The sequence below is a fragment of the Mauremys reevesii genome, linkage group 8, assembly GCF_016161935.1.
Source record: "Mauremys reevesii isolate NIE-2019 linkage group 8, ASM1616193v1, whole genome shotgun sequence".
NCBI lineage: Eukaryota > Metazoa > Chordata > Testudines > Geoemydidae > Mauremys > Mauremys reevesii.
This window is the reverse complement of record NC_052630.1, coordinates 102,556,684-102,583,340: the sequence shown is the minus strand read 5'-3', so window position 1 is coordinate 102,583,340 and position 26,657 is coordinate 102,556,684. Positions and strand designations below refer to the sequence as shown.

The following is a 26,657-nucleotide window of genomic DNA, read 5'->3' as shown; positions in this document are numbered from 1 at the left end:
ACATGGAAAAATGATACAGAGCACATGGAAGACAACATACAAAAAAAGTGACAATATTTCCCTAAAGAAAACTTAGTAGCTTAGAGCTATCCTGTTGCTCCCTCTTCTCTAGAATTCACCTAAACTAAATGCTATTGTGCACAGGGCTCTACTTATATAGGGACAAGCTCCACCCACTAACTGACATAATTGTGGGAGGGGCTTATTCTATAAATGGATTGTCCTCCATTTTGATTCTCTCTTCTCCTCCTCCTCCTCACATAGTTCCTGGCAGGGCATGCAGAAACAGGTAAGCTTTTAAACAAAAGTGAAATAAATAAAATAAAAGTGCATAAAACAGGATAAACAAGAGGGGATTGGGAGGTGGCAAATGCTGGGAGAGTATCTGACCTGCTCTCTCTCAAGGGAGACAGAGGGAGAAGCAAGATAAAACCTTTACTTCTTGGAGCTCTCTGAGGGAGGGACCATTCCACCCCATGCCCTATTACAAAGCAGGTCATGTGGTGTTAAAAGCAATCAGAAGCTGGATGGATTCATAGCTTTTAAGGCCAGAAAGAACCACTAGATCGTGTATTCTCACTTCAGATTAGCTGTGTATTTTTTTGGGACTCAAACCCAGCTCTTTCACACGGGAAGCAAGACTTCTGCTTCTTACCCTTCAGCGTTCTTAATGTTGGTTTGGGCTACACTTCTGGAGAAGTTCTCAATCTGGATCCCAATGTTAGGGAAATCCAGATAACAAAGAGGTACCTAGCTCTGGTCGACGCTTTCCAAATGCTACATTTTTTCCATTGAGAAATGGCCTTTTTTTCCAAACTGGAAATTTTTGCCAAAAAAGGGTGGGGTTTGTTTCAATTTGTTGTTTTTTTAAATAGAATTAGAAAAGAAAAAAAATCCTTTTTTCATTTGTTTTTCCTGGTTTTGACCTCCCCCCATTTTTCAGTGGCAAAATGGCAAAGAAAAAAAGAAAAGGGTTAGAGGGTAAAGGAAGAAAAGGGAAAAATGGGAAAACAAAAAAGCCCCCAAATTCAATACTGAACCAAAGTCGTCATTTCTCTAAACCCGCAGAACAAAAACAACTGCCATTTTTGGGGGGCGAGTGGGGGGGAATGCTTTAGTGTTAACAGTAAAACATCTAGAGTTGGAGGAAAGGTTCTGAAATCTCAGAAGTATCTTAACATCTTTCTAAAACAATGCCATCTATTTTGTATGCAGAGTGGCAAATAATCACGTTTAAACTTTGACGGAGAGATGAAACCAGTTACACGTCAGATGAGTTCTCAAGCTCTGCTGGACTGTAAGTAACCTATAGAAACAGCTATCGTTTGGCTAAAGGCTTTATACTGAACATGAAAGAACAACTTGGAGTCTCAAGACAGGGGTCGGTGAAGTCTAAAAAATGTATGGAACATTGTCTGAATTTTTACCGAGTAATATTAGCGGCGAAGGGAGGAGATTGTAGTAGACGCTCTGGGGGATTAGGGGATGGAGTCTGGGGATGGAGACTCAGATTTGATCCTGAGTCCACAAAGTTGAATTGCTAGGTGGGCTTGTTGCTCTTCCGTGCTCCCCCCCCCCGCAGCCGCCGGTGTGTGGGCTGGACCCTTTGCTCCAGCCAGTTGCCTGGCACTAGGCATGCCACTTCAGGTGTTAGGAGATGATGGTGGAGTTCAGGCACCTGGGTGGGGCCAGCCCAGCTGTGACAGACAAAGTAGGGCTGGTGGCAGCAATCCCATTCCCCAGGCCTCTACTGCCCCCTGCCTGGAAGCAGCACTCCCAAAGCCGGCTTGGCCCCTCTCCGCCCCCCTCTTGTGGTGCCCCTGGCTTCAGGTCCTTCCTTGGCTCAGAGAAGAAGATAATTTCATGGCATAGTTGTCATATACTGTGAGTCAGACTGGTCCCCAAATGAATGGCTTCTGATTTCAGCCTACATGAATTGGCTACGACTTGAGTTCATCCAGTAATTTTCTCTCTTAGAGTTTGTCTGTTTTATTGCTCGGGGCCCTGGTTAGGTGCAAGCGATATCTGACAGCACAGAGTGAGCAGAGCCAGCAAATCCATTTTGGGCTTAAGTTATGGTCTCCCAGGTGAAAAGCGTTAGCTAACAAAGCCTGCCCCAGCTGTCAACCCAGATCTGCGGTAGGCGTCTCCATCTGGCAAGTCACTTGAGATAAGGAGGAAAACCCGACCCGTGTTCCTTTGCCCATTGGAAATGGGGGTTTGGCTGCACCTTTAAAGCCTCGACCACAAGGGAACTGTGTCGTGCATGCCCCCACCAGGCCGTGGTTTTGGAATGGGAAAGGTGGGTGCCATGAGGGTCACATGACCAAAGAAGGGAGCCTCACAGGGATTTTACAAGCCAATGTGCTACTCTCTCCTGTTCCCCAGACCCTGCTGTGCTCCAAACTGGGGGATCAGCAGCAAGGCTGGCTGCGGTCCAGCAGTCCGATTGCAAGACTGTGTGAACAGTTAGTAAGGGCAATGCCAAGGCCATTATTTTTAATAAGAAAAGGGGAAAAAAACCCAATTTGAAGGGGGACAGATCACCCTCATTTCCTCCAGCGACTGCCTCAGTGATGGACGGCACCACTGGTAGCGCTCATGAATTCTGGGCAGCCAGTTGCAGAGTAAAATGGAGCCGGTCCTGACAACGCTGATGCATTGCAGCTGCGGAGGGCCTGGGGGTCGGGTGGCCCCTTGGTACCAGGGCTAGGATGAAATGCTAGCGTGATGTTCACGGCTCACACGCCCCAGGTGTGGGGGATTATGAGCTACTTTGTACTAAGCGAGAGCTCTAGGAGTGATGATAATGGGAACCCAGTATGGAATTAGGGAAGGTTCCCCCTCCATCAGAACCCTGCTGGGTCTCCTCATCACCTCTCCTGTTTTTAGCAGGAAAGCACCATCCCCAGTTCCCCAACCTCCTTCCACAAATGCGCACACTCATTCCTCCCCCATGTTGACCCTGTCTGGCACTGAATTCCCTCCCAGCTGGTCTGGGGCCCGTGGGGTGGAGAAGGTCACTCACTGTATCTTGGGCTTTCTAGTAGACATCCCCAACTGAACAACTTGTCTGGGGAGCCAAGCTTTGCTTGAACCAGCCCTGGGTGGGAGTAAGGGAGAAGGATGATTTAGACTGTTTATGAGACAGAGGCTGTTTTGTCTCCTCTCTTGTGTTTTATCCAATACCGCTTTCATAATACTGAGGTGGGACTTACTGGGGGTGAACCTCAAAAGTCTGGAGCTGAGAAGGGGATCTGGTACGCACTGGGGCAGTTTGCGTAAGCAACCAAAATTACCGAAACTTTGGTAAACTATCCCAAGCCTTTTGGGTCTGCAAAACTGGGATCAAAGTGCCCACCTTCCTCCTAGAAAAGATCGTATCCGGAGGATCAGTAGCTTGCTTCCTCATGAGATTTCTGGTAATTACATTTGCTGGTTGGGTTAGATTAACAGATTTTAAATCCAAGATGAGTCCTTCTGATCATCTAATCTGCCTCCTGCACAATACAGGCCATAGATTTCACCCAGTGACCCAGCATCGAGCCCAAGAACTTGGGGCTAAACAAGAGCGTATTGTTTAGAAAGAGGCCTAGTCTAAAGACTTCAAGTGAGATTCTACCACATCCTCTGGTAATTTGGTTACCCCCACCATTAAAAACTGCCCAGTATTGCTGTATTCTGGTATGTTCTTGTCCAGCTGAGGCCCAGAAGTATAAAGGATATCTGGGTGATGAGTGCAGGATACTTACTTACTTTGGAAAGGAGTGGAAAAATGTTAACTCACCTAGTGCAGACTTGACAGATATTTTGGGTTTGAGTTTTGGATGAAAGGTTTTCATCCTCTGCGGATTGGTTTGTTTGTTCTTAGAAATATGCTTGAGCCCAAAAAATCTGGATCCAAATCCAGACCTGAGTTTTCCCACAATTTAAAGGCATTTGAATTCAGGGTTTTGGTTTGGTCTGTTACAGGACAGAGGACACAGCTCTCCCCTGCATCCCATCTCCACTTGGCACAGGGTGTGGGGAGCTGGTTGTAACTTCCTAGTTCTGTATCGACCATGCCCTGCCATCAGTTAAAGCAGCCTAGGGGCCATTCTAACTTTTGCCACCGGCATAAGGTCCCACATCACTGGACGACTGGCGTAGTAAAGATCTGCTCTGACACTTCCCCTCCTTCTCCCCAACATGCCTCCTGTGCCAGGGTCGGGGAGGAGGGTGGGCAGCTGGGATTGAGCTACCAGAGCATTCTTCTCTGCCAGGGAAATTCTCTGCCAGCCATTTATGCCCAGAATCTGACCCACTTCTACAGCCTGAGTGTCCCAAAGGGGCCGGAACATCCCAGAGAGTCTGGCCGAAAGTTCAGCTCTGGATCCAAACTTCCCCAAAGTTCTAAATTGCCTGGATTAGGGGTTTAATTTGGGTCCATCTCAAGTTTTTTGTCCTCTTTTTGCATGCAAGCTTGTATGGTAACACTGGGAAAAAATGACAAAGCCCCTCCAATCCCCACAGGTTATCCCTGTTGAAATGTGGATGAAAAATCCAAGCAGACGTACATGAAAGATTTTCCACAGATTTCCCCTGACTGTGCTCCTTGCCCTTGTATCTGTTACATGTCTCTGGCATGCATCGAAGTGAGGTAGACCAGCATTGGAACGAGATGCTTTATAAAATGTACGATTGGTGTGTCTGACCTGCTGTTAATTATACATGTCAGTGATATTGAAGTGGCATACAGTAGATTGCTGTGCCAGAGTTTTAATGAGCCAGGGTTTTCTAGCAAAACTGGACACACTTTTCACAAAAATAATACTGTTCTTTGGCAGTTTTGGCTTTGCCGCCTAATACCAGAGTCCACAAAAATGGGCAGACACCACTAAAAATCCTTGTACGTGTTATCAAGAGGAAGAATCTGTTCGTCATTGTTGTGCAGCACTTAAGAGCAATTAAAGTGATGGTAGATGGGGGAGACTGGAGAGGTAGCAGCTAATGCCCGAGATATCAGTTTCAGAATGGGTGTGTGAAATGCTCCATGTCATAGGTCTCAGAGGGGGAGCCGTGTTAGTCTGGTTCTGTAGAAGCAGCAAAGAATCCTGTGGCACCTTATAGACTAACAGACATTTTGCAGCATGAGCTTTCGTGGGTGAATACCTGCTTCTTCGGATGCATGTCATAGGGTCGATTTTATTAGAATTTCGCTTCGGAAGAAAATCAGAAAATGCTGAAACACCCCTTTGGGGCATCTTCAGAATGAAAAGTTTTGATTTTTTTGTTCTGGAAGTTTTATACTATATTATAGATTAAAGTCAAAAGAGAAATGAAGCCTTTGAATCGACCCCAAACAAAACTGTATTCAGATTTTTCCTTCATGGAGAACTTTGTCATTTTCATTGTTCTGATTCGGAATGAGGCCAGATTTTGAAATCTCAAAAACCTTCCCCAAATGCAGTGTCTGTTTTCTGCACGGCTCTAATGGGGGATCTGTTGTGCTGGGCTTTGTACAGACGCAGATTCATTCATAGCTTCCTAGATTCCAAGGCCAGAAGGGACAGTTGTGGTCATCTTGCTTTACAACACAGGCCAGAGAACTTCTCCACAGTGGGTCCTAGAGCAATTACCTTGTCCTGAGGAGTTTACAGTCTAAACAGATGAGACCAAAGATGGGAGAAGGACGGTTTTATTAACCTCCTTCTACCCTTAAGGTTAAGTAACTGACCCAAGATCACTCAGGGACACCTGTAGCAGAGGGGAGACTTGAACCCAGATTTCATGAGTTAAGGTCCACTGCCTTAATCTTAAAACCATCCTTCCTCTTTTGGCTAGGCTTATATCTGCTGCATCTTTCCTCTCACTCATGAAAGAGGTTTTAGGCTCTGTGATTTGCCTGGCTAGTCCTAGCCTGTGTGGATGGTCTCGCAACATTTTAAAAACAGTTTGTTTGAGAACTGTTCTCAAGTCATTTTAGACAAGCTAAACCCACACTGGAAAAAGGTATTAGCCAGTTGTTAAATGCTAATGATTTGGCTTAAAGATCAAAGCTGCATTCAACCAAAAATGGAGGGGGAAGAGAAGTTTGCACTTTTCTCAGGGCTTTTGTTTGGACCTGTTTGCTTGCAGAATCAATGAACATGGTGCCTTGCTGTGAAGGCAACCAGAAGAGTTAGACACTTGATTGGACTTTTCAAATCAAAGCACTGATGTTGGAGAATACTCAAATCTTTGGAAAGTATTCAGGAACAAAGACTGTGAATGGCTTACCAATTACAGAACCAGTTTCTCCTCCCTTGGTTTTCACACCTCAGCTGCTGGAACAGGGCCCCATCCTCCCTGATTGATCTGATCTAACTCCTCTATCTTGCTTTTTTTTTTTTTTATATATACACACCTGCCCCTGGAATTTGCTTTTGCTTGCATCGTGGGTGTGAAGTGGGCTCATGCTACTACAAAACATCTGTTAGTCTATAAGGTGCCACAGGATTCTTTGCTGCTTATTCAGGAACAGTCTCCAAATTCTGGATTTCTGGTATCCTAGGTTATAGCACTTGGGAGGTTATTTCCTGCTATTCACATCAATGTGGCACAATGCTGTGAGCGGGGAACTTGCGAGGTAGTATCAGGGGCAGAGCTGCACCAATGCAATGTAACGTAGTAGAGAATTAACTTCCTGACAGTGAGATGATCAAGGAGGCAATGGAATTTGTCTCCATACTAAAACAAGCCCGGACAAAACACTGCAATATTAATACCCTAGAGAAGTCATTGGAGCTGAATTTGGCTGTGCGTGCACGTCTAGGTGTAATACGTGGTATGCACATTATATATGACTCCTGCTTAATTGATACAAAAATACGCATGTTTCTGCCTTGAGCGTGCAAACTAATTAATCATCAGAGGGGTAGCCGTGTTAGTCTGGATCTGTAAAAGCAGCAAAGAATCCTGTGGCACCTTATAGACTAACAGACGTTTTGCAGCATGAGCTTTCGTGGGTGAATACCCACTTCGTCGGATGCAAGTAATGGAAATTTCCAGGGGCAGGTATATATAAGCAAGCAAGAAGCAAGCTAGAGATAACGAGGTTAGTTCAATCAGGGAGGATGAGGCCCTGTTCTAGCAGTAGAGGTGTGAAAACCAAGGGAGGAGAAACTGGTTCTGTAGTTGGCAAGCCATTCACAGTCTTTGTTTAATCCTGAGCTGATGGTGTCAAATTTGCAGATGAACTGAAGCTCAGAAGTGTCTCTTTGAAGTCTGGTCCTGAAGTTTTTTTGCTGCAGGATGGCTACCTTTAAATCTGCTATTGTGTGGCCAGGGAGGTTGAAGTGTTCTCCTACAGGTTTTTGTATATTGCCATTCCTAATATCTGATTTGTGTCCATTTATCCTTTTCCTTAGAGACTGTCCAGTTTGGCCTATGTACATAGCAGAGGGGCATTGCTGGCACATGATGGCATATATTACATTGGTGGACGTGCAGGTGAATGAACCGGTGATGGTGTGGCTGATCTGGTTAGGTCTTGTGATGGTGTCGCTGGTGTAGAAACTAATTAATGATTCCTTTGTGCTAGCACTTGCCCATATACAGTCATAGGGCCTGATTCTCCTCTGACTTTGGTTTTACACCGTTTTACACTGAGCACTGTGCTTCAGTCGAGCTGTTCCTGGTTATGCTGAGAAGAGAATCAGGCTCATATTGTTTTAGGCCTGGGTCCTGCAGCAGCACGGGCAGGTGTCCGTCTGCATGGCTACGATTCCAGGATCGGAGCCTTTGAGTGCCCTCCGTCAGCAGTGATGTATTTGGGAGGGGCCAGCTTGAACCTTAAACCTACTGTCTCACCAGCTCTTTTGCTATCCCAGTGCAGTGCTGAGTCCACATTGTGTTTTATTTTTTTGCGTCAGTGCTGGCAAACTCACCTGGATCCCAGTTCTTCTAGGTCATTTTTTTGTCTCTCTGGAAGCCTCTATAGCAGAGGTGGGCAAAGATTTTGGCCTGAGGGCCGCATCTGGGTATGGAAACTGTATGGCGGGCCATGAATGCTCAGTGGGGAAGGGGGACTCTATGGGGTGTAGCATGGGGGGCTCTATAAGGGATGTTACCAAGGTGGGGGGAGTGGGGACTTATGGGGCTGTGTGTGTAGGGGGCTCTACGGGGTGGTACTGGGGACTCCTAGGGTCCCTGCCGGTAGTGATACCAGGGCAGCCGTACCAGGCACCGCCACAGGCGGAGGTACCCTACCTGGGACGGGTGCAACCCCTGGGTGGTTTCGAGGCTCTCGAGGGCGAGGTCAGAGAAGACCGGGAGGGGATTGGGCGCTCTGCTGTGTAGGGGAGGGCTGCCACGTAGGGGCACGGTTCTGATCCTGGAAACAGCGCGGTGGAGTCACACCTGCGCAGCGTGGCTCTGCATGCTGGACGATGGTGCTCATCAAGGGAATTGTGAGCCGGGGGCTGGGGAGCACCGGGCGGACGGAGCGGGGCAAGCCCCTGACCCCACTCCCGGGCGGGAGCGCAGGGCAGCCGGAGCGGGGCAAGCCCCTGACCCCACTCCTGGGTGGGAGCACCGGGCGGCCGGAGCGGGGCAAACCCCTGACCCCACTCCCGGGTGGGAGCACCGGGCGGCCGGAGCGGGGCAAACCCCTGACCCCACTCCCGGGCCGGAGCGCAAGGCGGCCGGAGTGGGGCAAACCCTGACCCCACTCCCCAGCAGGAGCTTGAGGGCCAGATAAAAACGTCTGATGGGCCAGAAGCAACCCACGGGCTGTAGTTTGCCCACCCCAGCTCTATAACACTGAGAAGCAGAGGGCTTACTACTAACTAGAGAGAAATAAAAGAAGATTCTTTGACTTAGCTGAGATCACTGCAGTAGCTGATGAGAGAGGATGACTGATTATCTGGCAGTATTTTAAACACAAAAGCAAACCCCTTACTCTCAGGGACAGAGAAGAGACCAACCATTAATGGACCCACTAATACAAAAAGCAAGCTAAGAGCAATATAAAGTTGTATTGAAATCAGCTATAGCATAAATAACCACTGGTCAGGTCACTGGAGTAGGACTCAGGACAGCTGGTGACTATTGCTGGCTCTGCTACTGACCTGCTGTATGGCCTTGAGCAAGTCACTTCACCTCTCTTTCCCTTCCTGCCATTTGTCTGCTTAGATTGCCAGCTTTTCAGGGACTGTGTCTGTGCAGTGCTTAGCACACCAGGGCTTCCATCTCCCCATGTGCTGCATCAATACAAACACTTAATAATAATACTGTGGATACGTTGGTTCTTCCTATTTACCCTCCACAAACTCAAGAGGAAAACAAGCATCTCCAGCCACCCACCAGCACAAGTATCCAGCGTTTGCAGCTGGAACGAATCATCACATTAGACAAACAACAAGGGTTCATTAAGACCAAAGGTGACTTTAATTTAATTGAAATATATTTGGCAACAAGAGAAGAGATCCAGTTTACAACACCTAATGGGAGGTCTGGGGTGTGTGTGTGTATATATATATATATATGGAAAAGTTAATGGCTGTAAAAATATCCAAACAACATATTTGTGCACGTGTTACAGTAATAAACGGTGCCAACTACTTTTAATTTTAATTTAACACTTTAGTTGTCAGCTATATATATATATAAATGTTCTTAAAACAAGAATATATATGAACTCATATAACATATAAACCTATAGATGACATTGCCCTCCTCCCGGGGAGTTGGCTGAGGGCATGGGGTGAGGGGAATGTCATCTAGTGGTTAGAGCACCAAGCAGCTGTCGGGATGTGAGTCATGTTCCTGCTTGAAGCCACTGATTCGCTTTGTGATTTCAGGCAAGTCATTTACGCTCTGTGCCTCAGTTTACCCATCTGGCTAATGGATTTTTACAATAACTATTTACCCCTCCTCGTGAGAGTGGGAGGATTAGTTTCTGTTTGTTTCTAAAATATATTGATGCTTGTATGAGGCGCAAGGTGCTAGTTACATGCAGAGCGGGGCCGTTTATTTTATTTGTTTAGATTTAATTAGCAATGAAAAATGCCCATGAAATAAGCTCTAATCAGCGCACCCACCATTAATTTGATGTAAAATCACAAATGAGGACCAGCCACCAGCAAAAAGTACTCCTCTTTAAATAGTGAATTAACTCGGCCAGCTAATAAATCAAGGCAACAAAACATCACCTTTAACCTCTCCTCTCCCCTGCAAAACATACCCTCAAACTTCCCTCAAAATGCCATCCAGTAAACGGCGTCTATATAAACTAGTATTTATATTTAAGTAGCATGTAAACACATGACAGTATGCACTAATGAGTGGGCAGTGACATCATGGTACCAGTGAAGTATGAAGTGGGTGTATATTTATACCCATTTTTCCCCTGGGTTGTGTTTCATGCAGAGAAGGACCCAAGCTACATTTTGAGGGGAGAGGGGTGGATCTGTGCTTTGAAGGAGGCCCTTGGAAATTAATCTAAAAACTGATCCACTCCGTGATTCTTCCCCGAGGCTTTTTGAAGTATGCTATGGCAGGGTCTATAACTTTATACTGAATTCCATAGGATGGCCCATAAAACCTTATTTTCGGTTGAATTGTCGAAGAAGGGCCAGCTGGGATGTATACAGCTGAGTGTCAGGAGAGTTCAGAGGTGTCTGGATGTGGGGGACTAAATCTGAGGGGAGAGGATGAGGAGGGAAAAAACAAACGGAATGTGACAGATGTTAGTCACCTCACTTAATGCATCATTGGCAAACACTCTGATATAGATGGATGAGGGTGGCGCAAGAACTGGCCTGGAATGGGGGCGGGAGGATGGGACTCAGAAGACCGTGGTTCAATTCCTCGCTTTGCTGCAGGTTTCCTGTGTGACCTTAGACGAGTCATTTGAAATCAATGGGAGGTAGGCACCCAAATACCTTTGAGAGCCTGGGTCTTAAGGCTTGCCTACAAAGGGAAGTCAGTAAACAGTGGACGTGTTATTCCTTGACTTTAGCAAAGCTTTTGATACAGTCTCCCACAGTATTCTTGCCAGCAAGTTAAAGTAGTATGGGCTGGATGAATGGACTATAAGGTGGATAGAAAACTGGCTAGATGGTCGGGCTCAATGGGTAGTGATCAATGGCTCCATGTCTAGTTGGCAGCCGGTTTCAAGCGAAGTGCCCCAAGGGTCGGTCCTGGGGCCGGTTTTGTTCAATATCTTCATTAATGATCTGGAGGATGGTGTGGACTGCACCCTTAGCAAGTTTGCAGATGACACTAAACTGGGAGGAGTGGAAGACATGCTGGAGGGTAGGGATAGGATACAGAGGGACTGAGACAAATTAGAGGACTGGGCCAAAAGAAATCTGATGAGGTTCAACAAGGACAAGTGCTGAGTCCTGCACTTAGGATGGAAGAATCCCATGCACTGTTACAGACTAGGGACCGAGTGGCTAGGCAGCAGTTCTGCAGAAAAGGACCTAGGGGTTACAGTGGATGAGAAGCTGGATATGAGTCAATAGTGTGCCCTTGTTGCCAAGAAGGCTAACGTCATTTTGGGCTGTATAAGTAGGGGCAGGCCAGCAGATCAAGGGACATGATCATTCCCCTCTAGTCAACATTGGTGAGGCCTCATCTGGAGTACTGTGTCCAGTTTTGGGCCCCACACTACAAGAAGGATGTGGATAAATTGGAGAGAGTCCAGTGGAGGGCAACAAAAATGATTAGTGGGCTGGAGCACATGACTTATGAGGAGAGGCTGAGGGAACTGGGATTGTTTAGTCTGCAGAAGAGAAGAATGAGGGCGGATTTGACAGCTGCTTTCAGCTACCTGAAAGGGGGTTCCAAAGAGGTAGGATCTAGACTGTTCTCAGTGGTAGCAGATGACAGAACAAGAAGCAATGGTCTCAAGTTGCAGTGGGGGAGGTTTAGGTTGGATATTAGGAAAAGCTTTTTCACTCAGAGGGTGGTGAAGCACTGGAATGGGTTACCTAGGGAGGTGGTGAAATCTCCTTCCTTTGAGGTTTTTAAGGTCAGGCTTGACAAAGCCCTGCCTGGGATGATTTAGTTGGGAATTGGTCCTGCTTTGAGTAGGGGGTGGGACTAGATGACCTCCTGAGGTCTCTTCCAGCCCGGATATTTTATGATTCTATGATGATTCTATAAGCGAGGGGGTGGATTTAAAGTGCACTAGGGACTCCCAGACCGCACACTAAGGCAATGTCCACACTTATGGCAGTGTGTAGGACACAGGCGCTACACGCTGCAGTGAAAGGCTCCGGCAGTGGAGAGGCAGGGGAACACTACATACAAATAGCAGTGTGGACGTGTGAGGCACTGCTTTAGTGTGTAGGGCAGGGGTGGCCAACCTGAGCCTGAGAAGGAGCCAGAATTGACCAGTGTACATTACCAAAGAGCCACAGTAATACGTCAGCAGCTCCGCCCCCACTCCCAGCAGCCCCGCCGATCAGCACCTCTCCCTGTGCCTCCCGATCAGCTGTTTTGTGGCGTGCAGGAGGCTCTGGGAGGGAGGGGGGAGGAGCGAGGGCACAGCCAGCTGAGTGGGGGGGGGGCGGGAAGGGGGGGAGTGGGGGCAGGGCCTGTGGCAGAGCCAGGGGTTGAGCAGTGAGCACCCCCGGGCACATTGGAAATTTGGCCCCTGTAGCTCCAGTCCCAGAGTCGGTGCCTGTACAAGGAGCCGCATATTAACTTCTGAAGAGCCGCATGTGGCTCCGGAGCCACAGGTTGGCCACCGCTGGTGTAGGGGATAGCACAGTAATGGGGCAAATAGAACAGACTCTCATCTCTTGGTGGATCACCCAAGATTTTACTGAGACCCTCTGTTTCAGTGCCCTCCTCCTAGTCAGTTTTTCTTCTTTCCTGTTCCAGCAGCTACTCTGAGGGCTCCAGATTCCTCTGCCCCCTCCCCCAAACCAGCCCCCGAGAGACACTAACATTCCACCAGCTGACAGCTGCCTTCCGCAGCGCTTACCTGGTGGCCGTGCGGGCTTGAATCAGTCCCTCTTTGGGAAAGAAGCTGAGTCAGGAGCTTTTCACAGCCCACAATTTACCTGTTGAAAAGAAATAAAATCAAATAACTGTATGCTGGTGCGCCGGGCAGAAGGCAGCGAACGTTGGAGCCCCAGGGGAAAGTGAGAGTGGGTAATGCGATTGCCTGCTAATAGTGAAAGCCTTTCATTAGCTCCACAGACCAGATGGGAGATAAGGGCAGAAATGACTGCTAACCTCTGTTTCAACATGGAAATGTGCCTTCCTGACAGAGGCTTCTCCTGTCTGAGCACCACATTGGCGCTGTCTCCAGTGGACCTCTGCCCCAAAAGGAGGAGCCTTTTGCTCACTGCACCACTGAGTACAGGCCCTGATGAAGCAGAGACCATGCTGGGCAGAAAATACAGTCCACCTTTGGTCTGCCGACATCAAGCACTGTGGTGATCATGTGTCCTGGCTTGGCTGGGCCAGTCATAGTTTTTCATAGCGTAATTATTGTTGGCTCTTATTTATGCAAGAGCTCTTTTCACCCATATAGGGTGACCAGATAGCACGGATGAAAAATCGGGACGGGGGGTGGGAGGTAATAGGTGCCTATATAAGAAAAATCCCCAAATATCAGGACTGTCCCTATAAAATTGAGACATCTGGTCACCCTACACCAATAGATCTCAAAGCACTTTATAAAGGAGGTCAGGATCTTTGTCACTGTTACAAATGGGGAAACTGAGGCACGGGGAAGAGAAGTGACTTTCCCAAGGTCACTCAGTAGCAGAGCTGGGACTAGATCCCAGGTCTCCTGACTCCCAGGCCTGTGCACTATCCACTAGGCCAGCAGTTCTCAACCAGGGCCCCCTGGGGGGCCATGTGCAGGTTTCGGGAGTGGGGGGGGCGCCAAGCAGGGCCGGCGCTAGACTCACTGGGACTCAGGGCAGAAAGCGAAAGCCCCACTGTGCAGACTGCAGCCCAGGGCTCCAAGCCCCAGCACCTGAGGCTGATTCCACAACGTAGCTTCACAGGGCCCCCTGTGGCGTGGGGCCCCAGGCAATTGCCCTGCTTTCTACCCCCCTCACGCTGGCCCTGGCTTGTATATGCAGAAAGACAGTTGTGGCACAGGTGCGCCATGGAGTTTTATAGCATGTTGCGGGGGCCTCGGAAAGAAAAAGGTTTCGAACCCCTGCACTGCCAGTGTTTTACTCTCGCTGGTCTCTCCAGCACTGGAGTGCCCCCGGGGGCTTATTCTTCTAAACAGGACTGAAGGTAAAAATGTTTTTCAATCAGTAATGATGCCGGGCACTCACCTCGCTCGGCCCAGCCGTGAGTCTGAATGCAGGGTTAGAATACAGTGTAGACATTCCAGCCCAGGGTTCCCTAGCCCAGAGTCCCACTAACCCTGGGCTTGCACTGCAGTGTAGACAGCCTTTGCCTAACAACCCATCTCTTCTGATTCCCAGACCTGTGCTTGCAACCACTGTCCTCCCTGGCAAAGGGATCACCCCTGGACAAGATCGTCACAACCACAGCTTTGCCTCACAGGGGAGGTGAGGAGAAACCAACCCCTTTCTGCTCTGGATTTTGTGTCCGGCTACAGACAATGAGGGGTGGGCAATAGGAGGAGTGGGACTAGACAGCAGGCTGGGTCGCTCCATGGAAAGGGGTGAAGTAACTTACTCCCGCTCTGCTCAGAGCAGGGGCAAAATCTAGGCTGTCTGAATCCCAGTTCATTCTTCGCTCTGCTCCTGGGGCAGTGCAGATTGGAAAGTTACAACCAAGCCCCAGTGAATGATCTCGAATTGGGATTTATTGTCTCTTCGTTCCTTGCGCACACACAGTCTTGGTAATAACAAGCCACACTTCCCTTTCACTTACTAAAAGGCCATAAACGCCATTTGTTATACAGGATTTTACTGGATCTGCTTGGGGTGGGGAGAACAAATCCAGGCATAAACGTTCATGGAAAATTGATAGCTTTATGCCAGAAAGAGACAGTTCCATCAGAGCCACTTCTTGGGCTGTCTGAAAATATTTGAAACCTTGCGATATGTAATGTTTTTCAGATGGCGATAAATCTGCAATAGCGCGGGATCGCTCGGGCTTAGTGAGAGATGAAGTGAGATAGGAGAAAACACATGGGCCTGTATGGGAGACGTTTGTAGGTCACACGTCCGCAAGTATCAGGACAGGCCGTCTGAGTGCTGCTTCTCTCCTCCACTTCGCTGGGCCAGAAGGAAATGTGCAAAATGGGCTTTCAGGTCATTTCATGCACAGTTGTGATCTGAATTGGGGAGGTGGTATTTTTTTTTTTTTTTTTGCTACTTGACATCATACAAAATATGAATGTGCAGCTAGGGGAGGGGAAATGTCCCTGGCTGAGAGCTTTGTGCATCTGGCAAGCCCGATGCATCACTCGGGATTTGTTTATTTAACCTTTTGTTTGCTGGGAGGTTGCAGCGCTGGCTCCAGCTACAGGTAAACTGGAAAACATTTGCTTCTCCCATGGTCTGATGGTCACTCACTCTGTTAAGCCGCTGCACATCTGTGTCCCTGATATCCTGCTGCACCTGATCTGCCCTGAAAGCAGGTGTATGGACCAGGAAGGAAGTCTCACTTAGAACATACGTATTACCCAGATGGAGACTGAGTTAGTGAGGGCCTGGCTGCATCAGATGATCTCTCCTCACAACAGTCTTTGGCAGGAGAGCCTCGTAGAATGAAAGATGCCTGAGCCTCTGCCGGCCTGTGTCTTGTGTAATGATTTTCGCTGGTGCAAAGTGGCTGTAAAACCTGCCTACCCTGATTCGGCAGTGTTTGGTACTGGTGTCAATGGCTGCAGAAGGAGTGCCGGGGGCAGTGGGGAAAGAGAGTCAGGGCCTTAGTCCGTATCTAAGCTGGGGTTTTCCGCTTGCAGCCTGCCAGCGCTAACATGAATCCCCTAGATGCAGCTGTGATTAGCTGATGGGGTGGGGTTTTTTCCCTCATCCAACTGTCTGTTTATGGAATTTGAAAGAGAGACAGAAACACCTCAGCAATTTGATTTTGGCAAACAGCTGTGAGCCAAGTGTGGAACTAAAAAAATCCCTGTAAAAATCAGGGAAAATGCCTGCAAATTTCCACACATTTCACAGAGGCAGTGTGGTCTCCGAGCTAGCCGGGTGGTCTGGATGACAGCAGGAACTCCTGAGTTCTGTCCCGCCTCCGCCACTGATTTGCTATGTGGCCGTGGGTATGTCACTTGACCTTTCTCTGTCTGAGTTCCCACCCCGCCTCCCAACCCCCTGGGTCTAAAATGAGACTAGAGGCCTCAGTTCTGGGCTTCTAGCCAAACTGAGCTTGGCAGAGCCCAGGAAGGTGGGGCAAAGGTTGGCTGTGCTCCCAGATTCTGGAAGCTGCCAGGGACCGGAGAAATTCCAGGAGTAAAGAGACTCATTTAACTGTCTGTTGACCCCAATCCCGCATCAGGATCGGCTGGTGCTGCCCTCATTAAAGTCAACGGGCTTTAGCGCAGGCACAGGGATCTGCACTAGCAGCACTGTAATACTAGAGCAGGTGCAGCGTAGTTTTGGCCAAACATACTCAGTTGCAACCCCTTACTTTCACATGGACACACGTTTTCAAAACCCCCTTCTTCTGGGCAGGACTTTCTTTTGCTTGGTCTCTGATCCGGGGTGAATACTTTCCGAGAGGGTGATTTGAAGAAGAGATTGAAAATATTCTAACTGCACGTCGGACGGGGCTGCAGCAGTGATGTGGCTGAAACTGACATTGGGTGGAAGGGGAAATAATCACAGAGAAGTGAAGTGAATCGCCTAAGGTCACGCAGCTCAGGGGCAGAAGTCTCCTAACTCAATGCTGTATCCGCTAGGCAATATGACCTCCTGCTTAATGATAGGTAAACTGAATATACCTGATTCAACCCTTACTGGAATGAATGGAAGGACTCCAATGGGAGTGGGTTCTAGCCTGACGTTTGTGTTCCAAGTACATCGAAGTTCTGCAGGCAAGGGCAGTAAAGCTTCTAAACTGTGCAGATCAGTCACCTTCAGATTTTATTTTCGTTTGTTTCCTTTGATCTTCTTTTCTGGTCTTAGGAAAAAGAGGCGGTGGCACAGAAGTGAAACAATCCATGAAACCTCCCCCTCCTGAATTATTGCAAGCACCCAAAAGGCAGAAAATTCCCAAATTTTAATGGGCTCCAGTGACTTTGTTTGCTCTTCCTCTTTCCCTTCTTCGCTGAGAACCTTAACACAACGCTTTCTGTGGCCTTCCACTTGTAGGGGCCATGCAGGATCCACCAGGTGCTAGGGGAGAGCTCCCTAGATATAGGGATTCTGGCCTGCTGTGATCCAGAGGGAGCCCTGCCTGCTGAGATTGCTGGAACGGAAGTTAGAGCAGCCCCAGAGCTACTCTAATTTATTCCAGGGGCCATTTCAGCCCCTGCGGCTGCCCAGAGGACACAAAGGAGGCATAAAGTCACCTTTGCCCCGCCTCCTCGTGCACTTGCCCCTATTAATGATGATCATAAAATACTCGGGATGTACGTGTGGCTGAGATAAAGCTGCTGAATAGCTTTGGAATCCCCTGATAGGCTTGATCCTGTAACCTGAACACCGCATTCATGCTGTGTTTGGTTTTTATTCTAATGCCGTTCAGCCTATTTCTGAGCCGAATTTCCCCTCCCTCCCCAAAGTTGGGGCAAGGGGGGTACAACTCACACATCAACCAGCGTCTGCCTCAGTGCAGACTCATGCCAAGTTTGTATCATAAACTAAATAACATGATTGTCACCTAACAGGATGTCCCATTATTATTGTGTATAGCTCTTTTGAAAGCAAACATTCTGTACCCATGGACTCCATACAAATGGCTTTGCTGCATCATTGATTTAAAATTAATTACTCAAAGCGTTTTCCAAAATATCGCGGACAGTTTCTCACCTTCACCATAGACGTCTTGTGTCTTTCTTATGCATTTATATCATGACCCGCATTTCCTGAGTCGAAATAATCATCCTCGCAATGTGAAAAAGGCACGTTCCTTTCTGACTTTTGACTATCCTATAGCTCTTTGTAGCCGACTTAATGCACTTAAAATGTGACTAGTAATTCGCAGCTTCTTGTAACTAGCTCCGATAATACAGTCGAGCCTTGCCCTGTAGTTTTTGCACAGCAATGGCTGCGTCTTGCAGTTTGTTAGTGAAGATTTAAGATCAGAGAGCTGGAGTGAAGTCCCATTAGTAAGACTATATTCTTCTTACAAAATATGCTGCGGTGCATTTACTGGCATGGTATGAAATCTGATTGTAAACCATTGTAGCGCACAGTCAACTTGTGGAACTCCTTACCTGAGGAGGTTGTGAAGGCTAGGACTATAACAATGTTTAAAAGGGGACTGGATAAATTCATGGTGGCTAAGTCCATAAATGGCTATTAGCCAGAATGGGTAAGAATGGTGTCCCTAGCCTCTGTTCGTCAGAGGATGGAGATGGATGGCAGGAGAGAGATCACTTGATCATTGCCTGTTAGGTTCACTCCCTCTGGGGCACCTGGCATTGGCCACTGTCGGTAGACAGATACTGGGCTAGATGGACCTTTCGTCTGACCCGGTACGGCCGTTCTTATGTTCTTATGTTCATTAGAACTAAAATACCTTTGCCAGATAACCAAACTGAACAGTGCATTGCCCTCAGGGCTGCCTTGGGGGGGGGGGCAAGTGGGGCAATTTGCCCCAAGCCCCGGGCCCTGCAGGGACCCCACAAGCCCTGACCCGGCAGCGGTCCAGGTCTTCGGAGGCATTTCGGTGGCAGGGGCCCTTCAGTGCTGCCGAAGACGTGGAGCGACTGAAGGGCCCCCCGCCACCGAAATGCTGCCGAAGACCCAGACCGCTGCCGGGTGAGTACAAGCGCCGCAGCTCCCCTGCTTTGCCCCAGGCCCCCTGAATCCTCTGGGTGACCCTGATTGCCCTTGCTTTTCCCTTTGCGTTAATTCATTTACACCTGGATCCAGCAGCACACTTCAGTAAATGCTTACCTGGAAGCACACGAATAGTTGCATTGAAGCAAGGCTCGATCCAGCGAAGCACTTAAGCACATGCTTAACTTTAAGCGGTCAGTGGGACTGCTCACGTGGTTAAAACTGAGCATGTGCTTCAGTCCAGATCAGGGCCAGACTCCCTAATTGGCAAAACTCCCAAGATCTGTTGTAGCTGGGTCCAGCGACATGATAGCTGTTGATAAAATAGATCTGGAATGGGGCCGGATTTGTAAAGGCATTTAGGTACTTAACTCCCATTGGTTTTAATGGGTGCTAGGCAGCAACAGTCCTTTAAACATCTGTCCCTCAGGACCTGTCCTCAGTGCTGTTGAAAATGTGCTGGCAGTGACTCTGTTTATGCTGTTCATACATCCTGTATCTACGTGACCCGCTGGTACCTGCTAAGAGAGGTTCTGCTGCTCCCAATACATAGCCCAGGCTTTCCGTTAGCCAGAAAACCTTTGTGAATCAACCTCGGGGAAACAAGGCCTGGATTTAATTTCATGACTGGTTTTGTGATTATGATGAGGCATATGGTAGCACCGTGGAGCTCCACTCGAGAATCCGGACCCTGTTCTGCTAGGTGCTGGGGACCCAAAAATAGAAAGAAGACAGTCGCTGCCCCAGGTTCCTCACATCTGTTTGATGCCTCCTCCCTCTCTGCAGATATTCACAGGGGTTGCGAAACGTCAGTGCGCTTCCCCTTCTTCTAAATTAATCTGCTAAGGTGGCTCGATTGAAAAGGCCCAACATGTTTTGACAGTTTGTAATGATCAGACTGTAATTTCTTAGTGCTGTGACAAAGTACTGAAGTCATTCGTTTTGGAGGAGCTGTTCCTTCCCCTCTTAATGCTTACTCTGATCCCTGGCCTAAATTCAATATAGGCCAGCTGGAGTCACCCCAAAGGTGGATTCGGCCCAGCGTGTTCAGAGCTGCAATAGGCTGTTCATAAGAGAGTCTGGTAACCAGGTTTGTCCAAGCTCGCTTGTGAAATGAGCTCTCAGCTCTCTGCCCGTTTGGCCTGGGATGAAAGATGAGCCTCAAAGGTGTCAGTGGTTCAGACTGGATATGTGGAGATCCACTGGTATTATTTACGGTGGAGGTGAGTTGGGGAGAGAGAGGAGGACAACGTTTGTGAGTCAGAACAAAAATAGCTCTTCTCTCTAGCTCAGACATGATGATTTGTTGGCGTTGGCTTTAATGACGTTCTTGCAAGGGTAGAATGGTAAAATGTACCATTGATGGTTGTATTCAACTGACCCATGCTCCCTGTGGCCCCTCCATCATGAAGGCGCTGTCGTGCGTGCCCGCACAAGGGAGCTGGCTGGGGGAGGTGTGGCCAGGTGCCCTGAGGGGAGAAGGGGGCAGACATGAGGGGGTTTAGTTGTGTGTGTACCATGTGAAAAATTTCTGGGGCTGCCAGGATTTCGTCCAGAGCCCATTGAGGTCAATAGGAGTCTTTCTATTGACTTAAATGGATTTTAGCTCAGACCATATTTGAGAAGCCACCTCCTGATATAAACGGGAAACAGGCTGGCTGTATGTGTCCTTTTGATTAGGAGATCACTTCCTTTCTCCGTCTGCATGAGCCTGAATGTAGTGGTCTCCAGGACAAGCCAGACACCCTGCCTCTTTTCCTGGGAAGATGCAGAGATTAGGGCTTTGGTCTGGGATGAGAAGATGGTGTTGAGATCAGTGGCCAAGATCTTCAATAGTGACTGGTCATTGTGGCTGCCCAACATGGGAGACCTAAAAGGGGGCTGATTTTCCGAAACTGCTGGGCATCTGACCTCTGAAAATCAGACCTCTCTAAGGTGTATCCTGTTGGCAGTGAGTTTGAATGCCCAGTTCAGATGTTTTGTTGGGTCTCCATTGCCTTAGCATTGCAGTGGCATTTACGCTTGTGCAAAGTAGATTTAAACTTATTATTTATTTGTTATTTGTACTGTATTAGCACCTAGGAGCCCTAGTCATGGACCATGACCTCATTATGCTAGGTGCTGTACAAACAACTAAAAGATAGTCCCCCCAGTAGCGAGACACTGGCTGACAGAGGATTTAGCTTCTGGTCTCCTGCTCTGTGTCTCTGTTTGACCATCTGTGGGTTTTATAATGCATCCATGCGCCATAGCATCTGAGCTCCTGGGGTCAGATATGATGTCCCGCCCCGGTACAGGCTCATTTCTATGCTAAGTACCCATTATTGTTTGGAAGTAGTGAGTAATAATATTTATTCTATGCTATGGGTTCACAAAATAGGCAACATCAGGGTGTTGGGGTGAAGAACTAGTCAGATTACTAGACATGTCCAACAATCCTAATCTTGCAGCTATGCCCATACATCTTGTCTCCTGCTATGCCATTTTTTTTTACATTGTTCCTTTGTGACTTTCAAACTGCCCCAGTTTAAGGCTAAAGTGAGGGAGATAAAATGTTATTAATTTTAATTAGAACAAACTTTACGGTGTTATTTCATTAGCTCGTTTGTTATTTCAGGGCTTGACAGTAAAGTTATATGGTACCCTGTGGGTACCTCTACTTGGGTTGTGGGGTTTCTTATTCACAGTTTGTCATGGACACTCGCACTTGACTGAACGTCGCCGTTCTGTAGCCCAGAACAGTAAATGAAAAATGCTATCATTGGGAAAAGGTACTATTAATGTTACTGCTTGGCAAATATACTGCAGCTTTAAGAGCCTAGTACCAAAGTTACTGATAGGCAGAGACTAATAATTGGGGAAGTAAGTTAAGAAGATAAAACCTAACTGGAGGACACAGGAAATACTCTCCATCAGAAAATGTAAGTGTCTAGGAATTGCCAGAGTGGATCAGACCCCCGGTCTCTAGCCTTCTATCCTGTCTCTGATAGTGGGCAGCACCAGATGCTTAAGAGGGAGGTGTAAGATCCCCAAAGTAGGCAGTTATGGGATAAGCTGCCCCCCATGGTACATCTCATCCTGACCTCTGACTTAAACCCTGGTGCATGAGGCTTGCTGTCCGGGCAAAGGGAGTACAGAGGGCATGTAAACTGCTATCCCTGGGGTAAGTGAGTAGAGAATGATTCTGATTCAGAAGGATTTTATACAGGTTACTGTCTTTATACCAGCGTCACCATATTCAGCTTGGGTGTAACTCCACTGATTTCAGTCGAATTACCTCAGGGAAAGCTGTGGTACACGGAGCCGATCCGCCGGTGGGGCACTCTCACAATTCTTTAGCCTCAAATCCATGTTGTCACTGAATGTTCAGAACCAAAAGTTTCAGACTTGGGGGCCTAACTCCGTATTCAAGAATGTAAAGACTAGACGGATGGTCCGGTGGTTAAGGTGGTAATCTGGGCTCTGTAAGGCTCTGCTCTGCCATAGCCTTCCTGTGTGACTATAGGCAAATCGCATTGATTTCAGTGCAAGTGAGGTGCCTAAATACCTTTTGAGTATCTGTGCCTCAGTTCTGTCTCTGTAAAACAGGGATAATAACGCTTCCCTGCCTCAAGTGTGGCTAAATGCATTAAAGATTATGAGATGACGTGGTGAGAGGGACTGTGTAGTACTCGTGATATCTAGACCGAGTGAAATATCTGGCCATTTATTTGGAGGTGCTGATCACTCGTTGCCCCCTTGGAAGCCAACAGGAAGATGCAAGTGCTCATCTGGTGATTAACTTTAGGCACCCGAGTGTGAAAATTTTGGCCTAGGATTCTTACGTGACTTTTGAGAATAAGGATCTTAGAAATGGCGAGATTGGCTCTCTATACCACAGGACAAAAAAAGTAACCTTTTTTTTTTTTCATCTTGGCCTTTTTTTTATGTAGTCTAGCTAATATTCTTCTCAGATTCTGTTGCTAGGTTAACATTATTGTTCACATCACTTCATAGGTATGTACAAATCTGAACTTCTTTTATGTTATTTTATCCAGTGCTTGGATTTCCACCAGGATTGCACTGTACTTAACCTTCAATATGTTATTGTTTGAGTAGTTTTGTCCAGTTTGAATAACACCTTACAACATAACATTCCTAGTCGGTATACAAAGATCTTCCAGAATGAATTTAAAAGGGCTCCAGGAAAGTCTAGCTATATGGCTTGTTTCATTTTCTGCTTAACCTATCAAAGTAGCAAAAGGGAAGGAGCGGAATAAAAACATTACAAATGATATATTGCTGGATAAAAGATATTCCATTACAAAACCTGTCCATGTTCATAACTCATATCTATTATACAACTCACTGAGTTGTCAATAAGAAACAGGAATGAACCAAGATAAAAACAATCTGTCAGAAAGCAGATTGTACTAGGAAGATAAGAGTCAAATTAATTTATGGCGCAGAGCTTTCAGAACAGACAACGAAGCAGCACTGAAAACCACAGTCCGATGTAATCCCTTTGAAAAAACGTTGTACTTATTACAGCTGTGGTGGTTACAAATGTTTGGTTTAAAAGGCTGTTTTGCAGCCTGGAAAAAAATAGTCTATTTATGGTGTCCAGATTTTGAAGGTGGGAGTTGAAAAAAAAGTCTGTAGACATATAACGCACGACTTAATATTTCCATTGTCCACTGAAGTAGCGCTGCTTAGAAAATGGAATTTTCATCCTGCAGGAAATGCTGATGTTTCAACATTTGGTTTTGTCCCAGATCAGGATGAAAAATTCAAACAATTGTGCATTTTTGTGAAAAGTTCCCAAGAATTTTGATTTGGAAATGTCATATTTTAGTTTTGATGTCTTCTAAATGTTCTGACTTGTTCTAAATGAACATTTTCATTGTTGAAGTTGACTTAAAATGACATGCAGATGTGTCATTTTAAATCAAAATGTCAGTCTGAGATGAAATCTTTCATTTCAAGTTGACATTTGAAACAAAAAAAGGGTCTTGTTTCATATTGAGATGTTTTGAATTTCCCAATAGAAAATCAAAATATTTAATCAAAATTGACATTTTCCCCTTGAAAATTTTGATTGTGATTAAACCTCCTTTTTTGTGAGAAAATGTTTGTGCAAAAAATATTGGCCTACTCTACAATAAAGTTTGTATGAACTGACTACACTGACCTAGTAGCTCATGCACTGTGGATGGGTGAAATATCTGAGATACGATACCCGATCTGAACTCCTGTGCCATACTTGAAATGAACCTGAACCGAACCTCTTGCAGGTTGGAAATATTTGGACAACTCTTTCATTCCTCAAAGTCTCTCCTCTTTTGTATGTGTTTGGGGCTTCTTTGTTCTGGCAAAGACCAGGAGTGAAAATGCACCACACTGTTCTGTGCCTGATCCAAAGAGGATAGCAGTCTTCTATAGCTACCAGCTAGGAGACTTAAGTGCCAGAGTTTTAAAGGCAGATAGGTGCCTAATGAGATTTTCAAAAGGGCTAGGTCAGGGTTTCTCAAACAGGGGTCGCTGCTTGTGTAGGGAAAGCCCCTGGCGGGCCAGGCCGGTGTATTTACCTGCCCCGTCCGCAGGTCCGGCTGATCGCGGCTCCCACTGGCCTTGGATCGCTGATCCGGGCCAATGGGAGCTGCTGGCAGCAGAGGCCAGTAAGTCCCTCGGCCCGCATCACTTCCCGCAGCCCCTGTTGGCTTGGAGCAGTGATCCGCGGCCACTGGGAGCCGCGATCAGCCGGACCTGTGGACGGGGCAGGTAAACAAATCGGCTCGGCCCACCAGGGGCTTTCCCTACACAAGAGGCGACCCCTGTTTGAGAAACCCTGGGCTAGGTGTCTACTAGCAATAGGAGAGGAGTTAGATCCGTTTGAAAATCTCACAAAACCTTTATCTGCATCGGTAGGGATCTAATGTCGGCTTTTGTGGCTTGTGGTGGATAATTAGCTCCCAGTGTGATGCTGTGGTCAAAAGAGCTAATTCAATCCTGGGATGCATAAACAAGGGGATCTTGAATAGGAGTAGAGAGGTTATTTTACCTTATATTATCTGGCACTGGTGCGACTGCGGCTGGAATACTGTGTCCAATTCTAGTGCCCTCTATTCAAGAAGGGTGGTGAGAGGGTTCAGAGAAGAACCAAGAGAATGATTGATTAGAAAACCTGCCTTATAGTGATAGACTCAGAGTGCTCAGTCTATTTATCTTAAGAAAGGTTAATGATTGACTTGTTGACAGTCTATAACTATGTAGATGGGGAACAAATATTTAATAATGGGCTCTTCACTCTAGCAGAGAAAGATATAACAGGATATAATGGCTGGAAACTGAAGCAAGACGCATTCAGACTGGAAATAAGGCGTACATTTTTAATGGGGAGCGTAATTAACCGTTGGAACAATTTACCAAAGGTTGTGGTGGATTCTCCATCACTGACAGTTTTAAAATCAAGATTGGATGTTTTTCTCAAAGATCTTCTCTAGGAATTACTTTGGGGAAATTCTCGGGCCTAGATTCAGGAGCTCAGACTAGATGATCACCATGGTCCCTTTTGGCCTTAGAATCTATGAACTCCCTTTAAAAATCTGGTCCTTAGTTCTTTGAGGTCTGGAGGACCCTATGTTCAGTCCCCAGCGATGGCCATCATCATAGTCATTGTGAAAGAAGATAAAAATGGAACACAGAAATTTATGGGCTTTAGTTAATACAGACAAATATAATTGAAATCTGAGAAAAATTAATATGCATAAATATAAGAATTAGATAAGTAAAATGGTTTCCGGCACTTTTTACACTTATAGTCTTATATTGCGCAGACCACTAGGAAGGAAAAGTAAGTGGAGCAAATCAGAGAGCTGGTCCTGATTCAGACACTATCTTGGGAACTTGAGGAACCCAAAAGTTAGGGAACTAGACTGGCTCTGTTATACCTCTTCTCTAAGTAGCTATTTAAATATACAACCATATCTGATCTTCTTCCATAACCATAATAAGATTAGTACCTACCCATTATCCATATCTGGCATTCCTGATATCGCTAATGAAGCGTCTAATAATTGATATTAATAACTTGGGTCAATCATTTCTTGACTTCCATACGTCACAGTGGTCTGACTGCCTAGTTACAATATTGCAAAAAGTCTCCAAGCCCCCTCTAGTTCGTGCTGCTTGCAGTCACTTGCTTACTTGCACAGGCATAAGGATCAGTTCTGGGTCTGGTTCTGTTCAATATCTTCATCAATGATTTAGATAATGGCATAGAGAGTACACTTATAAAGTTTGTGGATGATACCAAGCTGGGAAGGGTTGCAAGTGCTTTGAAGAATAGGATTAAAATTCAAAATGATCTGGACAAACTGGAGAAATGGTCTGAAGTAAATAGGATGAAATTCAATAAGGACAAATGCAAAGTACTCCATTTAGGAAGCAAAAATTGGTTGCACACGTACAAAATGGGAAATGACTGCCTGGGAAGGAGTAGTGGAGAAAGGGATCTGGGGGTCATAGCGGATTACAAGCTAAATATGAGTCAACAGTGTAACACTGTTGCAAAAAAAGTGAACATAATTCTGGGATGCATTAGCAGGAGTATTTTAAGCAAGACACGAGAAGTAATTCTTTCACTCTGATCAGGACCGGCTCTACAGTTTTTGCTGCCCCAAGCAGCGCACCGAATTGCCGCCGCGGGCGGCGGGGGCAGTCCGTGTGCCCTTAGGGCAGCAGGTGCGTTTCGGCGGCGGCGGCAATTCGGTGGCAGCTTCTGTTTAGCTGAAG

General features: G+C 46.8%; 1 long non-coding RNA gene across 1 annotated transcript in view; it reads left to right on the top strand.

Moving 5' to 3' along the window:
- The first annotated feature begins 226 nt into the window (after positions 1-226).
- LOC120369769 overlaps positions 227-26,657 on the top strand; it is a 52,256-nt gene continuing 25,825 nt past the window's right edge. Inside the window, exons 1-2 of the long non-coding RNA XR_005583388.1 lie at positions 227-289; positions 1,216-1,297. This is a non-coding gene — a long non-coding RNA (uncharacterized LOC120369769). The remainder of the gene's footprint in view (positions 290-1,215; positions 1,298-26,657) is intronic.